The sequence below is a fragment of the Podarcis gaigeae genome (assembly GCF_964106915.1).
Source record: "Podarcis gaigeae genome assembly, chromosome: 5".
NCBI lineage: Eukaryota > Metazoa > Chordata > Lepidosauria > Squamata > Lacertidae > Podarcis > Podarcis gaigeae.
Genome location: NC_139681.1, coordinates 29,812,486 through 29,830,021, shown reverse-complemented (window position 1 = coordinate 29,830,021; position 17,536 = coordinate 29,812,486). Strand labels below are relative to the sequence as shown.

The following is a 17,536-nucleotide window of genomic DNA, read 5'->3' as shown; positions in this document are numbered from 1 at the left end:
GTCTTTGGAATATAGAAACAGATACTCACGATCCCTTCCAACTCTACAATTCTATAGTTCTATTATCCAGAAAGTTGACACCTAGGTGTCCTATCTGGCTCTTGAGACTCTCCCCAGGTTACACACACCTCTCCATCCATGCGCTATGTAGTCTTTGATTTCTGCATATGTTGCTGAACTTCAACTTCCGCCATCCCTGGCCATTGACCATGCTTAGCGGAGCTTTAATTGTTATTTGCTGATGTTTAATTTTACTCTTTACTCTTAGATTTTAATGGATTATTGAATATTGCTTTATTTGATATGTTGTTTATTTCAAAATTATTGTGACTTTCTATATTGGATCAGATTGCTACTAATAATGTTTGATATTTTATTATGTTTTTATATTTGTTGGAAGCAACCTAGAGTGGCTGGGGCAGCCCAGCCAGATGGGTGGGGTTTGAATAATAATAATAATAATGATAATAGTAATAGTAATAATAATAATTCAGCAACATCTGCAGGACCAAAGATTTCCTACACCTGCACCAGAGCCAGGGTTGTCATTCTCACTGCTAGTGTAGGAGTGAGAAGCTTTGACCTGCTGTTCCAGATGCAGCAGCCACTAGTGACGGGGAGGAGATTGCTGTGGCTGAAGGAAATGGAATTAGTGCTGGCACATGGCTCTCCACACTGAAGTTCCTCTTGTGTTCTACCTCAAGCAGATATATAAAAAGGCAATTTGGCAGAGGGAGCAGGGAAGAGATGGCTAAAATAAATTGACTTGCTAACATATAGTCAGCAATAAACTGGATCACCCTTTCTGCCTCTGTAAGGTAGGGAATGAGGAGCGTGCTTTAGCTAATTTGCCTGCACTGGGGCAATACATTCAAAAGAGAGCAGATGTACCTTAAAAACATTATACAGTTCTTCTCTCAAATCAAAATTCTCTCATGGCTGCACTTTTAAGCAAGCCAAAGTGTAATCTCTGTTCAGATTATTTTGTTTCCTGATGCCACTAATGCTTCTGAAGTCAAGGCTCTCAACTTTATATTTCACACACATTCCCTCTGGTCTACCCCACATTATGAAAATAATTAGATAAAAGCTTCAGTTCTCGATAAAATCCACCTAACCAACTCCAGCTCCTCCATTACTAAACTGAGCTGCAAGCTACATCCTGCCTACATCCTGATTAATCCATTTAATCACAACCTTTATTACAGAAGAACAAAGATGAACAAGTAAAGATTTCCTAGTTTCAGGATGCCTGAGAGATATATTTCAATACCAGTTAGAAATGTCAATCAACCTACAGTTAACAGGCATGGCAGATGGTGCACTGTGCAAACAAAGACATTTAAAAGTTGTATTGACCTATGAAATGTCATATTAACATTATAGTATGCATGTATCCATCTTGCATAGAAATTTACATGATTGAAGATTGGTGATTGCTTTTTTACCGTATTAAGAAAATGTATATTAGGAGATCCAGATGATTTAGACATTACAGCAGAGAAGCAATATGCCATATTATATTATGTAGATGTGTTATATTTAAACAGGCAAGGCCTTTTCAGGTGGACCTTTTTGTTTGGAATGTACTTAGTTCTCTCTGTATGATAGTTGTCTCTGGCAGTGACTCATTAAAGCCTATGAATTATGTCACTAGATCAGCCAAGATAAGCTTTCCCCAACCTAGTGCTCTCCAGCTGTTTTGGACTACAATTCCCATCAGTCATGACCAATGTCAGGGATGATGGGAGTTGTAGTTAAAAGCATCTGGTGGGTATCAGGTTGGGGAGGGCTGGCCTAGGCCATGCAAGAGTTATGATTAATTGTGCATAGAGGAAGGGTCCACAGGGAAAATTCACACATTCTCAGATAAAAAAAGTATTTCAAAGCAAGAAAGATTCCATCAGCAGTGTCTCCGAAAATTTTTACACATCACCTGGGAAGACAGGCGAACTAATGCCAGTGTACTGGAAGAGGCAAAGATCACCAGTGTTGAAGCAATGATTCTTCAACATATACTTCGTTAGACTGGTCATGTTGTGCAGATGCCTGATTATCGTCTTCCAAAGCAAATACTCTATTCTAAACTTAAAAATGGTAAGTGTAATGCTGTGGTCAACAAAAGAGGTTCAAAGACTCTCTCAAGACAAATCTAAAAAAATGTAGTATAAACACCAACAAGTGGGAAACACTGGCCTGTAAAGTGCTCCAATTGGAGAACAGCTTTTACCAAAAGTGTCATGAAGACACTTGAACTCAGGACGGAAGGGAGAAATGTGCCAAGAGAAAGGCATGCTTGGCAAACCCTCACTGTGATCAACTCCCGCCTGGAAACCTATGTCCCCACTGTGGAAGGACATGTCGATCGAGAATTGGGCTCCACAGTCACTCATGGACTCACTTTTAAAACCGTGTTTATGGAAGACAATCTTACTCGGCTACAAGTGATCGCCAAAGAAGAAAAATAGGCAGAAGTGCTTTAAGTGTACCCAAAGGCTCAGACATGCACATTGGGTTTTAAACTCACCCCCCCCCCTTTGAACAAAAGATGCCATACTGTATATCTTTTGCTTTTGAATGTCCCTCCATGTGAAGTGAGGAAATACTCTTCAAGAAACAACCCCAGCCATAATTTATACCTTATGCAGTTCTTCGGGCTGAGGCAAACTACCACTGTTTTACTAACCACAAGTCTGAAATGGCACACAATAAGTAATAAGTAATAAATATAAAGGCAGGAGGAAATGCAGAAGGGAGAACTTAATTATGACTGGGCATGGAAAATGGAATTGTTTTACCATGAAAGAAAACTGCAAGAAAGAAGTAACTTATAGCGGGTAAATATACTAATTTATGATTCTGATCGTCAAAGAAATAAAATGAATGAATACTGGTATATTTGTCATCAAGGAGAGAACCATGTCAAAATAGTAAGATGAAACAATAGTTTTGCTATGGTGGTGACTCATGTATAGTTCTTTAATTTGAACCTAGTGTGGGCAAGAAAATCCTGCCCAACCTCCTTGTAATGCCTGAATTCCTTCAACATCTCATGGCACAAAATGTAATACCCTTGATTATTTTTTTCATTAGCAGATCTGGGCACTTGCTGAGCTGCTGATGCTGCTTGAGTAGGTCCTAGAAAGAAATCAGAAAAGCTGAAGCAACAGTTTTGTGAATGCATATCAATAAAAAAGAAAACATTGTGCACCATCACAATAACTAGAACAGTTTTGCCTCTTGGGAATACATTAAATTTTGACTATGTTAAAAATCAAATGATGCAGGAGGAACACATGGAAAGTGGACTCCATGTTGTTCCCTCTAAGGAAATCTTTTAGATGCAAGAGAAGGCCCTTCTTTTGTTGAGATCAAAGGGGAAGAAAAAAAATTCCCTTTCACTTTGATGGGGATTGTACCAATTAGTATGATTTTTCTAGATCAGGTTTTGGGGAAACTTTGCAAACAGGCTTGATTGAACCAATTGAGATGTTGTTGTTGATACTGCTGCTGCTTTAGGCTCAGTTGTGTGCACACTCACTTGGGGGCAAGCCCCACTGAATACTATCAGGCATACATCCAAGTGAACATATTGTACATAGAACTGCACTGTTAAAATTGCTTTTGAAATGATGTGAAGCCATGCTTGCCAGCTTACAGTAAGGTGAATTTGTCTGTTTTGATTCCACAGCACTTTCACATTTAGTTTTACCCATATTCATATTCCATTCCATTTCTACATGAAAATGACAAGTATAGAGAGTACTTTCAAAATATGTATTTAATGGTGAAGACCTGCATCACAGAAGTTCACAGAAGTGCAAAATCTGGTAGACAGCTAAGTTCCAATCCAAGATGTGTGGATTAGGCCATTTCTGAGAGAAATTTGCAAAAGTTGACTTTCTAAGCCTTCCCTAGTTATAGTATAAATTATAAATGTTCACAGCTCTGTAGTTTCCATGATTTTGAGGGTAAAAAACAACAACCCTGGGTATTTAGGGCTCAGAACAATAGCTCCATGTAATATGTCCATATTGTGAAACTTTTTTAGATGTATAAAGTCCTGTGCTTAAGTTGGAATACTGAGTCCTATATTATAATAATTTGTTTATAATGCTTATAAATGTTTAATATGTTCCCTTATGATCCTTTTTTACCTTTCCTAGAACAGTAATTTTACTGTTAAGAGTGAGCCCTTGTAAAATGTTTTATCATCCCTTTAAACTGAATTAAGATCACATAATGAATTCTAGGAGCATGGAAGCATATTTTATATCATTTCAATCCATTTTTTTATTTTATGTAATCTATACTAGACAAATATTTTTTAAAAAATTCTTAGGAGCTAGTGCTGTCTGATTCTATGCAACGTTTCCACGGTAACTGGAGGAAGCAGATAACCCTTCTCCCTGATGTCTCCAACTGTACACAGGAAAGGCAAGAAAAGCCAATAAAATGAAAAGAAATGGAAAAACTCTTGATGTAGAAGCTGCAAGGCTACATATTATGGGAAGGCTGGAATATGAATGAGAAAATTAATTGAATGCTTCTAGGCTAGTCAATAGATGAGTAACATATTATATAGATAAATACTTTATTTGCAATGAATTTGCTTTGCAACAAATAATGGCTAGACATTTTTCAACTGATGCTGTCTTATTTTGAGAGCTGCATGCTGCATTACAAATGTCCCAGCTCCCAGTGAGGATGCTTGTCCATTGACATTTGCAGAGCCAGATAATATCCATATTGCTGTGTATAAAGTTTGCAGTAGTTCTGTAGCCATTACAAATGCATTGCTTTTAAGGCCTGGTTAACCCCTCCCCTTTATTCCTGTTTATTATAAAATGTTTCTAGCAGTTCCATTGTGTATGACACATAAACATTACCTGAGCCATATTGAAAGGGAGCATGTAGCCTTCATGTCAGATCCAGATGTTTCTGTCAGTAAGTGAAGTTGAATCTGTGTAAAAGTGAGGGCAGGAAATTTAGGGCTAGGAAACCTGCTTAGTCTATTCTGTGTGCAAAATCAGATTTTAGTGTGAGAAACAAGAGTGTTGGCCCAGTTGAACCCAATGTGGTTCCATGAAAATTTCCAAATATGACTAGGACAGGTCATCAATATTAGAAGGTTTTGTACCCCATGTTGGGAGTCTGAAAATATTGATCTAGGCTACAATCCAAAAACTGGTTACTGAAGTGTAGGGCTACAAAACCAATATAGCTAACCCTGAGTAAGATGTTTGTGGACTAACCATAGTGCATATTACACAAAGTTCTGTGGTCATAAAACATCATTTATGTTACCAAAACAGTTTTTCCATTTGTAGTATAGAAGTACGAATTACCTTGACAATTGAAACTGATGTCAAGTTGGCATGAAGGACAAGCAGAACCACAGAGCAAAAATAAAAAATAAGGCAGCTCTGGCTATGGTCAGCAGTTTTGTAAATTATTACTTCTGGAAGAAACACCCCAGAACAACTTCAGAAAATACCTGTGGTTTTAGCTCAGTGTGTCACATATGAGAAAGCATTGGTGTACATGTTATCCTTGGAGATTCTCCTTACCTTTTAAAAATGAAAGTTCTATGACAACCATTCTAGTTTCCCTCCAGAATGTAACATTACTGTAGTGCTACTGGATGTCCAGTCATCATTGTGCTCAGCATGTTATTGTCACAGAATCCTGTTTGAGGTGGAACTGAATTGTGAACTTTAAACAACCGCCTTCTTGTGTATGCCAAGATTGATCAGGTCTGAGACACACCGCCTAGGGATCTTTCTTTGCAAAAGGAGAGTGCACGTTCAAAGCTTTATTTCCTAAAAATCAATGTTACACAGTTGGGACTTTTCTCTTCCTTTTGAAGAGAAAAGCCCTAGAAAGTGGTAGATAGAAATTGGAATGAATGAATAATTCTACTTAGCACACTAACCCTAATTTCATACACACAAAAGATGGGGTATACTCTCTCTCTCTCTCTCTCTCTCTCTCTCTCTCTCTCTCTCTCTCTCACACACACACACACACACACACACACACACACACAAACACAGGACCCAGGGGCTAAGGATCCTGTAGGGATTTTTCAGCTGATATGATGGGTGCTCCTGTCAAAGCTCTGGCTGACTTCTGGAACATCCAAATGGCTTGGGCAATTGACACGATCACTCCTGAATGCCCTCTCCTGCTTTGTGGAGCTCATTTAGCTCCCTGATATACTCCAGAACTTAGGGTGAGGAAACAAGCTGGGAGAAAGCTTGAATGTGAAAGAATGAAAACTCCAGTCAAATGCAGTCAAACACTGGCGAGGGCTCATTATTGAGCCAGCCTAGTGACAGTGAAGGCAGCAAAGAAGGCATACTTTGCAGCCACCATTGTATTCTCATTGTGCCGTCCAGCAGAGCTGTTATTGGGGAACACAGGGCCTTTTACAGTCTGGCCTGAAGGAGGTGACAGAACTGACGGTAGCTCGTGTGACTTGTTTGCAAAGCATTTTGAAGATAAAATTGCTTGCATCCGCTGGGACCTTGACTCCACTGTTACAGCAGATGAATCTTGAGAGATGTCCAGAGCACTGTCCAAACCTGCTGTGTTAGAAGGTTCAAAAATACGGCAAAGGTGTGTGGATCAGTCAGGGTGACCACTTGCACTCTAGGCTCTTGCCCCTCTTGGCTGATAAAAAGGGGAGGGGAGGCAGGGAGGGGACACCTGCCTGAGCCAAAGAGGTGATGATTGCCTCTTGTGAGAAGGGTGAGCCCTGCCTGCTTCAAGGAGGCTTCTCCACCCAAATTGCCTTCTCTCAATTGGCACTGATGCAGAACTGCCTTTATATACACATGGGATCGTTAAGCACTTTCATTTGTCACAGGATTTAGAACAGGCTTCCTCAACCTTGGCTCTCCAGATGTTTTGAGACTACAATTCCCATCATCCCTGACCACTGGTCCTGCTAGCTAGGGATCATGGGAGTTGTAGGCCAAAAACATCTGAAGGGCTGAGGTTGAGGAAGCCTGATCTAGAATGCCATTGGGCTGAAAAATGCATGGGAACATACTCCATTTCCATAGGCCCACAGTTGGTAGTATAGTAAAGCAAAGCAGAAAATGTCTGGCTTACCTGTTTGCTCATCTGCTTATTTCCTTCTTAGCCCTCTGCAAGCAAAAAACCATTCACTCACATACACACATACACATTTTGGCTTGGTTTCAAGGCTGACCTGCTTGTACAAAGATTTGTCAATCCAACTGGGTTTTAAAAATGAAAGGATAAAACAGAGTAGTATAAATATATGTTTTTTAAAAGCATTATATATGAATGTGAATATATTATAGACATAAATGCATCTAACAAGCAGTAGCTTACAAGGTTGTCAAATACACAATTTGACCCTAGTGCTTCTGCTTATTACTGTTGCCAACTTACTAAAATCATAGTAAAAAAATTACAAAATGCATTTTAATCATGACAGTATAAAGCTATAAAAGCCAAGAACCTCATTTTTGCACCCACCTCAGGGTAGTGGCATTTGTAGTTCTGATAGAGTAGTATTTTAAAATATTCTTGGGGTACGCAGACATATAAATACCTATATTGGTTTTAAATCCAGCCCTTCTTAATTAAAATTGTTGGATTTCCCCCCCCCCCAATAGTAATTTATTTAACAATAGAAAACATAGTATATTTTGCTCTACACACTTCTATATTCGCAAAAGATCATTCAGTACAGAGAGGAGAAATGTACTGATTTTGCTTGAAGTGATATGGTCTGCCTCTACAACTGTTTAATTTAGCTAGGGACAAGTGGCACTTCCAATAATTGTATATGAAAAGCAATCTCTCACTTCAGTGTAATAGCCAATCTCCACTTTCCCATGAGGCCATCTCTGTCTGAATTCCCTTTTTAATGGACAGAAAGAGCACTCGTACATTTCCAAAAAGAAAAAAAGAAAGAAAGTGAAATAAAAGATTTGCCTCTGGCAAATGATTAATACTAATGTGCAAAACTGGTTGTTTTCTTTCTCTCTCTTCCTCCACCCCTTTTTCTTCCGTTTCCCTGTGTTGTGGATACATTGGTCTTCATGGAAACCTTACGAAATACATTTGAGAGGTAATGGTTTGTGAACTAAGGCTTGTTTCAAATGTAATGCTAGTGGTATGGTAGTGGCCCAAAGGCTTTCGCATGGGTGGAGCTCCATGCAGTCAGTGTTCACGTTTGTGAACACATTTGCAGTTATTTGGTGACATGCAATGTGAGTGTACTAGTTCTGACTTTGACCTTGCTGTTGCCCTGCCCCATTGCAGTTAGCAGCAATGACATCACTGTGGGGAGGCCTGCTCCGCAAGGCACTCCTACCCGCTAGCCGCTCATGACTATATAAGTGCACGGCAACAAAGGGCTGCAACAACGTGTGGGGCTAGATTAATGTCTTTTACATTTCTTAGGCTCCACCCTTCCTTTCTGAATGAGATGAATTCCTTTTAATTTGCATCCAAAATTGGGAAGGGGAATGATGCTGATGTAAAGACTGCTTACCAGCTTCTGTTGGAACAGAGGTTGTGGCCCAGCAAGAACATGGGTGAGACGGGGGGGGGGGGAGCTTCTGTTGCCCACATGGCCACTGGATGATACTGGCTCCTCCTCTTGCCATGGGACGGATCCCTCTCCCTCTCCCTGATCCAAAGAAATAGGGTATCCCAGTAAAGAGGTCTGAGGGAGGTGTTGTGTGTGTCTGAATACCCAGATGGGGCTTGATGGGCCACAGACGCCACCCCAAACAGCATCCTGGAGGAACCACCTGGATTTAATGTGTCATAGGTCGGTCCTTGATCTTGATGGGGCCAGTCAAACTCGAATACAGGGGAAAAGGCTTCCTGTTTGATGTCCAAACAGGACAGGGGAGACTTTTGTCCAAAAATGGGGAGATCCTGTGGAATATGTCTTTCTTTTGCCTTTTTAGGACAGTTTTCTTTTCCTCTTAACTGAATTCTGGAAAAATCTTTCCCACATCTCTTTTGAAGGATCACCAGAGGCCAGATAGATTGCTTTGTGTTTGCATTCAATGAGTGACCAGTTGGCTTTCACTCACTTAACTCACATCTGCAGTGCTAATTAAAAATAGCAATGCAAAGTTGATTAGAATTACTTTAATTCCTAACTGGAACTTGTAAATATAGTTGGTAGTCTCCTAAAAGCTGTTCCTATTCACCATAGGATCAGGTCATTATTTGATTAAAAAAATATCCAGTCAACTAATTCATCTTTGCCCCTTTGGGTAATAGGAAGAATATATTAGGCTACATATTCCCCAGCATAACTTCAGAGATTACAGCTTTTAAGTATCATGAATATGTATAAACTTCACATCAAAACCTAACGGTCATGAAAGATTGTTCTCTTTCCTTTCTTCTTTTTTTCACTGATTGAGCATCTCTTAAGTTTTAGAATTTCTTTGCACAGGTTGTTGGCCTGCATAGTTATTAAATACACTTGATAGGGCAATCCTGTACATGTCTGCTTAGAAGTAAGCCCTATTAAGTTCAATGAGATTTACTGCTAAGTAAGTGTATATAGGGCTGCAGCCTAAAACCATAGCCCTCACACTACCTGTACTAGTCTTACTGAAGCAAATGGAATTACTTTGCAGTAAGTGATTTGAGGATTGTCTCCCTGCCTTTTGAAATACATACTCCCAACTGCGGGGGAGTTTTCATGCTTAATGTTACGGAGGAAAAAATATTCAATAGTTTGTCTGGAGGCTTCTTAATTTATTGACTGCATTTGTGTACACAGCTTTTCTGCCAATGCACTCAAAGGATGATATATACAAAATTTAAAATAATGACATGGCTATCGATGGCAACTAGCTATGATGGCTATGCTCAGCCTCCACAGCTGGAGGCAGCAGTGTTGGAAAGCACAGTTGGGGAGATTGCTCTTATGTTCACATCCTGCTTGCTGATTTCCCACAGGCATCTGATCAGCCTCTGTTGGAACAGGATGCTGTACTAGATGGGCCACTGGCCTGATCCAGCTGGCTCTTCTTTATGTTCTTATGACATGCAAACGAATACAAAAAAAAGGGGCTGGGGAAGGCAGAAGAAAATAATACTGTGGTATAACAGCTTCTGCTGGCCAGCCTCTAACAAAGTAAAATCTTCTTGCAGACAGGGTTTCAATTTGTGCTTTCGGTTGGACTGGATCCAAATTATATTGCTTTTGAGTTTGCTGCATGAGTAGCATGAATTAGTATATCACTCTGGCTTTTCAGGAATGTGCCATTTGATTAGAGTTTTGAGTTGACGAAAGGATGCTTATATTCTGTTAATGGCTGTGGGTAGTTTCGTGAATGGACAATTTGCGGGTGGAGAAGAGCCCTATCCAGTAATTGTAGGGTTGTGTTCGGTAAACAGCTGCTGGAAAGAGCAGGGAGAGGATGTTTATTCTCTGTGTGTTTAGTGTGGGGTTGCCACTCTTGGTTCATTCGGTTTTTATGGGGCATCCACACATTGTTGTCATAGAACCAATGTCATACTTTCCTCCCTTTGTGGTTTTGCCATTATTCAAACTGCAGAAGGTTTGGCTTAATTTTTGTTTATTCAAAGGGCGGAAGAGTAGTGCAGTCTTCTCAGGTGTAGCTGCCCTTAGGGCTTGCTGCAGCTGGTGGAAGTTGTAGTCCAAATCATCTGGAGGGCACCTGATTTGTGAAGGCTAGTTTAGGGGCAGACACAAACATCAGGTGGCTCTGCATTTTATGCTAAAAGGAGCAAAAGCTGGCCCCTCGGCTGGGCTCCTGTTGATGTCCTTAGCTCCCTATACTGCATTGGTACAATGAACCATTTTGAAAAAAGCAAGGGAAATCTCTACAAAGTAAATCTGTGCCAGGGCCCAGGCAGCATTTTGGAGGCAGCAGCATTGACTGCTTAAGCCACAGGGAAGCAGCAGGCATGGCAGCAGAATCTGCCACCCCTGGATCATGGCAGGGTCTTGCCACCCGAGGCAATCGCCTGAGGATGCTTCCTCATAATGCCGGCCCTGGGTGGGACATAACCTGGAAACCTAGAGGCAACATGTCCTGGGGCAGCCAAGTCACCCTATTTAGCACTGTTTTAGCTGTCAACTTCACTTAACAAAGCAAGCCTTTGCTCCAGCTGCAAAAGGAGGTCTCTGGGGTGAATTGAGATGTGGAGGGACCTCACGCCAAGGAGCGAACAGCCTGCCAGCTTCTTTCCAGAGCCCAGTGGCTTCTTTCCAGGGGTCAGTGGTTGCAAGAAGATTTCCAAGCACACTTGTACTTAAATGCCGCCCTCTAGCAATAATTGTAGTCCTGTCTGGCCATGTCCATGGATGATTAGGAACGCCTGCAAACAGTTGCCTTGTTTTTAGTGTGGCATTACATGATCACAGTCTTTAATGCCTTTACAATATTTCCCTTATAGAATTATAGAGTTAGAAAGGACCTTGGGTGTCACTAATTCAGCTCCCTGTTCAGTGCAGGATCTGCATGACTGATGGCTGTTTAACCTCTGCTTGAGTCTCTCCAGTTTACCAGCCACCTCCACACTGATAGTCTTTTTCACTGATACTGTTGGAAAGTTTATCCTAATGTTAAATGAAATATTCATTGTGATTGGCCTGGCTTGAGGTTCTTGACACGCAAATGAAATATTCATTGCGATTTCCACCTACTGACTTGTCTTGTCCTCTGGAACAACACCATACAGGTTTGCTATATCTTCTGCAGTATAGCCTTTTGGATATTTGAAAATCTCTTCCTCCCACAATAACAACCCTTCTCTTTACCAAGCTAAACATAGGCTGGATCTACACTCATCTCAAAAACACTAATAAAAAAAACACTATAAAAATATAGCTCCCAGTGGAATTTCCCATTGGCAAAAGATCGCTGCTTTACAGCACCCTCTGGTGTCACATTTCTATAACACATTTTTAACGTTATAACTCATCAGTGTAGATTAGTCCTTTCTCAGCTCTTCCACCCACTCATCATAGGACTTGATTTCCAGAGCTTTTCACCATTCTGGTCATTGTCCTCTGGATATACTCCAGCTGATCAGTATCCTTCTTAAAGTGTGGTGTCCACAGTAGGAAACAGTACTCCACATGTTCCCTTAGCATGCAGGATAGAGAGAAACTATTAACTGCAATAGCTATATATCTATATCTATTATATATTTGATGAGAATGGTAACAATATAAAACCAAAACATGAGGCTTATTGGAAAATGCATGTATATGGTTATTTTAAAAGAGACCTTATTGTTGACTTTGCACTGGCAAGATAAATGCGGGATGCTAATTTTCCTCAAGGTTAGTCTAAAATTGCATCTACCATACTAGCTCCTCAGAAACAGCTACTACTGTGAAAATGAATGTAGAATTTGGGTTAGGGTTTCTCTGACTTGGGAATTAAGTTTGCTATTCTGTTTCATGTACAAAACTCTGTATCCTGGTTTCTTCATTCAACACAGTGATGCATTTATTAGGATGGTCTTCCCACAGAACATTCCCTAACTTCAGCAGTTATGGATTCCATTGAACCCCCAAACTCTGTTCAGCCAAGAATGGAGGTAACAGATAAACATTTGTGTTAATCAATGAGATTTTTGCTGTCCTTCTGCTGTGTTTCTAGGGGAACCTCACATGGAACATCATAATAAGAAGAACTTTGTTTATATAAATCTTCATGTGTCATGACTTCTACCTTGATTTTCCTTGAGAGGCTTTCAATAGTGAGAGAGCATTAGCTACATACTTCCATAGTTTCCTGGCCTTTATTGCCCGTTATTGCATTCCATATCCATAGTGCTGCCATATCCATTATTAATCCATAGAATGAATCTTGCACTATCAATGTAGATTAAACATTAAATACGTTAAAGGTCAAAGAAACCAACACAATGAAGATAGATTGAGAGCTATCAAAGTCCAGACAAGCACACTTGATATTTGTGCTTTAGAGTTTTAAAAATGGAAGAATAATAGAAAAAAATTTGTTCACAACTGCCTGCTGTGAAGCTTGGGTACAAAACTAAGTAGCAAATTTAAGCCAGGGTGGAGGGGAAGAAGGAATGGGTGGGCAGAGCAAGAATAATGTTGGCCAGTCCTCTCTTCCTTAGTGCAGGGGGAGAAGGCAGAACCATCCAATGCCAGGGAAGCCCTTTCAATGCCCAAGGAAGGAGGGAGCCCCACAGCACAGACTGAGCAATCAAGGGAGAAGGAAAGCCATGCATTGTCTCTGATGCAACAGCAGCACCTCAAGAGGCTGGTGCAGACCCAGCTCCCTAGAAGGAGTTCCCGGCATCAATCCAGGAGCTCTTGGTGGGACAGACAGTTCTCATGAGTAGCTGTACTTTCCTTCCTGTTTAAAAGTGTGGCAGGTAAGCAGGGCCAATTGTTCATACAACTTCATGCTTCTGTGCAGTCTTAAGATCAGAACTCCTGATCTGAAGCCTTGACCCCCCTGGCCTTGTCCCTGAACTGCCTTCAGGGCATGGGCGTAGCAGGAATAATAATAATAATAATAATAATAATAATAATAATAATAATAATAATAATAATAATTTATTTATACCCTGCCCATCTGGCTGCGTTTCCCCAGCTACTCTGGGCGGCTTCCAACAAAATATTAAAATACAGTGGTACATACATTAAAATACATTAAAAGCTTCCCTAAACAGCAGCTCTCCCCCCTCCCAGATCAAGTAAAGCAATAGAAATACTTAACTAACTGACCAAGAAATGTCCTGCCACCCCTAACAAAAACCTTGGCTACGCCCATTCTTCAGGGAATGCTGAAGCTTGTCTCTTAAGTTGGTTTGATCTTTGCTCATTGCTGGTGCCCAGACTAAACAAAATTCTGCCCTTCTGCTGTTGCTGAGTTTACACTGTCAAAATAAAGTTTGTTTTCTTACTTACAAGAAAGGACACCTTTTTTTGTTCTTGGGCAGGAGCCAGGATGCCTCCCAGGGCACATGCTGCAGTTGGAAGCCCCACACTTAGTCCTGTGCCAGATAATGCTGGCCTTTGCCCACTGCTGCCACTCAACCCACCACCCACCAATGCCATCTGCTTTCCCTCTCCTAATCTGCCCCCTCATGGCACCAATGAAAGTGGAAGCTTTGCTGTATCTGGGGTGGCATGTCAGTACCCGCAGCTATGCCCCTCTTTGACAGACTCTGCAAGTGGTCACCCTGTTATATCATGTTCTCATCTCAAAAAGAGACATACTCATATGCTCTTGAACATGCCTACGTAAATGAAAAAGAGACTGTGCTGTTTCTGACCAATGCATTTTGCACTCTGAAGCTGATGCTGCTTGCCTGAAGTGTCATCATGACATCATGTTGATGCCTGAAGAGGAGGGATTGTGACCTCATGCTGCCAGAACAGTGACTGACTCCTGTGCCTTTATGTTGATGGAAATAGAAACTGACCAACATGCTGTCACATACCTTCCTCCCACCTGAAAGAGAAAGGCAGGCAGTGGCCCCTTGCCCACATGCCACTATTCTCTACACCTTAAAGCAGAACATTTCTTAACAGTCTGTTTCCCATTCTCTCAAATGTAAGTTTAACCTCTCATTGGGAAAAGAGGCAGACAAGGAAGCATCACTGTCAACCAAAGCAATCTAAGTAAGGTATGAGATGGTTGTTTTCTAACTTCTGATGGCTACTGGTGGTACAGTCTCCCTGTGCAATGTTTACCTCCTAAATATCAGTTATTTCTCTCTAGTGAATAGGAGGCACTGAAAAGCCACCAGCCATCCTTTGTGGTTTAACAGTACGTTAGAGACCCAACTTGAGAAGAGTTGTAGTCCCACAGAGAAAAATGGGCAAGTAAAAGCAAATCAAGTATAAACACTGAAAACAAATAAGCATACATCTAAGCCTAGTCTGTACTCTGGTTTTGATATTAGTTGTATGAATTACTAGAGTGGGGCTTGTGTACCTGGTTGCTGTCAGTTATGCTTGTCTATTTTTGTGAACCTGACATGTGTAGTGAGAATTGTGTGTGTCTCTAATGCAATACTCACAGGAGAGGGGAGATATGAGAGAGGCTGGCAGTCATGCCAGTAAGAAGAGGGGACCGTCAGTATCAGAAGTTGTTCTGTTTTGGCTTGGTTGCCTATCTCTAGGATTTGATTTGTCATTCCAGCCAGCCCTCTAGACTAGCAGTGCTATTGGTGAACACCAGATCTTCCACTCATTCACCATTTGGTTGTGGATGAACCAACGTCCAGCTGGGTGGCCTGGATGTGACTCAGTTCTGTCCACCTGAATACTTGGCACAGCACCATCACAGCCTCGAGTGGAGGAGTTGTTGTTGACCACCAGGATTCAATCACCCTTGCCAGGAGACCAGCCTGGGCCCTGGTCAGAGGCTTTGCACGTAGTACTGGACCAAAGACATAGAGTAGAGATTCTGGTTATATACCATCCACCCTGCTGCACAGCAGTCTTCTTCCCTGAGATGGCAGATATAGTTTTCAGGATGGTATTAGCTAACCTCAGGACATCAGGCTGTTTTCAACTAATCTGGTCAAGTGGAATGCAGGAACTATCTCTAGTGCAACAGAGCTTCCCCCCTTCCCCACCCCTGCAACTCTGCCATATCTGATTTGGGGGGTTGAGAGGACCCTAGAACAGACTTATGAAATCCTAGGGATTCCTGAATGTCCTGGGATCTTTTTTTGATGGTGTGGCTGGCAACCCTATCAACACCCTAGTCTTGCTGTGGAATGATAAGATGGAAGGGGCAACTGACATGGTCACTCCTGAGCTCCCTCTCTATGATTGCTTTTCTGCATTGATTAAGGTGAACCGCTGACATTGAAACCTGGCTAGTGATACATTTCGGGAGTTTTGTGTGAATCAGATCAAGCTGACAGGAAGAGGTTCACATGGCCATTACATGTTCATTATCATCTATAAGGTTTGGAGAAGATAATGAAATATATAAAAAAATATTTAAAAATAGGGGAGAAAATCTAAAATATAAATATATAGATAAATAATCCAATGCTTATAAGCAAGAGAACAGAGATTTATAAAAGAGCAAAAGCAAGAGACCTATAGTGAGGGCTTTAGTTTAAGCAGCAGAGATTTATGATATTTATAAAGGGTTATGGAGGAGTTCCACTTTCTTTGACAAATAGTTTGGTTTAGCCATTTTGGGCCATTGTACGCTTGTGGGTACAAACAGTATATCAGACTTCTTAAAGCTTATTTTTCTTGATATAGCTGTTAAAATCTCCCAGCAAAATACATTATTTAATATCCACTTTCTCTAGCCCTTTGTGATTTCCAGTGACACAAGTCTGCCACTTGAGCCAGGTAAAGGGAGTACTGTTGGGATATGGCATGGGATGAAATAGGAACATGTCTATGTCAGGTGTACTGCCCTAAATAGCAGGAGACAAGGACAACAGATAATTGGACAGGAGGATATGTGCTACGTCTATATCCACAGTGAAATGTGCTACTTACTAACTTGCATTTATGTTTTTGCTATGCCAGATGAAGAACATATAGTTCAAAACTATCCCTTACTATAAGTCCAAATATAAGTCCAAATATAATACAATATAAGTCCAAAGAATTGTCCAAATTCGTTGTTAGATTGTGGTGCTGGTATTTTGTGGACTGCTAATCTCAGATCTAGAACAAGGAAGAGAAACTGGCAGAAATTTAAATGTTATTTGTGTTAAAAGTAGCACTGAGTTACTTTTAGTACAAATAATGGACACTTATTTATTTCTTTTTAAAATTCATATGCTGCCTTTTTCTTTAAAAATGTACATAATATAAATAAAACCGGCATCCCCAAGCAATAATACTGCTTTGTGTTTGTATCATGCAGGATGGGGACCCTGTGGTCTCCCAGATGCTATAGGACTCCAACTCCCATCAGTCCTGTTAGGTTCCCCACTCCTGGTACCATGTTTTCAAAATGCTTCTCATACATTATCTACCTGTATTACAGATGGGAATACTGAGGCTAGGAGTCTGCCTGTCAGTAGTATGGACAGTACAAAGCGGGCTCTGTGAAATAATTACTTTTTAACACCAGCAAAATCAGGTTGCTGTGAAGCAGGTTCTGAAGAAGAATATGGTGCAGGACATATGCATATTGCCTGATGTGTAAACATTTATGGTTCCTGGGATCTTTTCATCCTTTTATGGGGGGGGGGGTGCTTGGTGATATACATATATGCTGTGCCGTTTACAAGACTGAAGCTGCAATTCTGAAAACACTTACCTGGAAGTAAGTCCCACTGAACTCAATGACATTTCCATGTATGGGATTGTTCAGCATGGCCACAATCCTCTACAGATTTACTTAGGAGTAAGCCCTGGAACTCATTGGCACATCTCCCTGAGTAAATGCATCCTGGATTGTGCTGCTGCTTTTGTTTTCCTCAATGATAATTTAGGAAATACTTTCTGCAGTTGTTAAGATGCAATTGCAGAAAAAGTCTTGCTTTTGAAGCATATTGCTTAAGTTTAGATGGT

The 17,536-nt window shown here is 40.9% G+C and overlaps 1 protein-coding gene and 1 long non-coding RNA gene across 4 annotated transcripts in view; one reads left to right on the top strand and one right to left on the bottom strand.

Moving 5' to 3' along the window:
• Window positions 1-17,536, top strand: part of CTNNA3 (catenin alpha 3) — a 540,285-nt gene that overhangs the window by 301,130 nt on the left and 221,619 nt on the right. The gene's annotated exons all lie outside the window — the stretch shown is intronic.
• Window positions 4,342-14,320, bottom strand: LOC310845471. Its single transcript, XR_014564780.1, has 5 exons — window positions 14,252-14,320; window positions 11,956-12,131; window positions 7,120-7,142; window positions 4,890-4,963; window positions 4,342-4,422 (listed from the first exon to the last, which is right to left on the bottom strand). It is a non-coding gene; the product is annotated as an uncharacterized lncRNA (long non-coding RNA).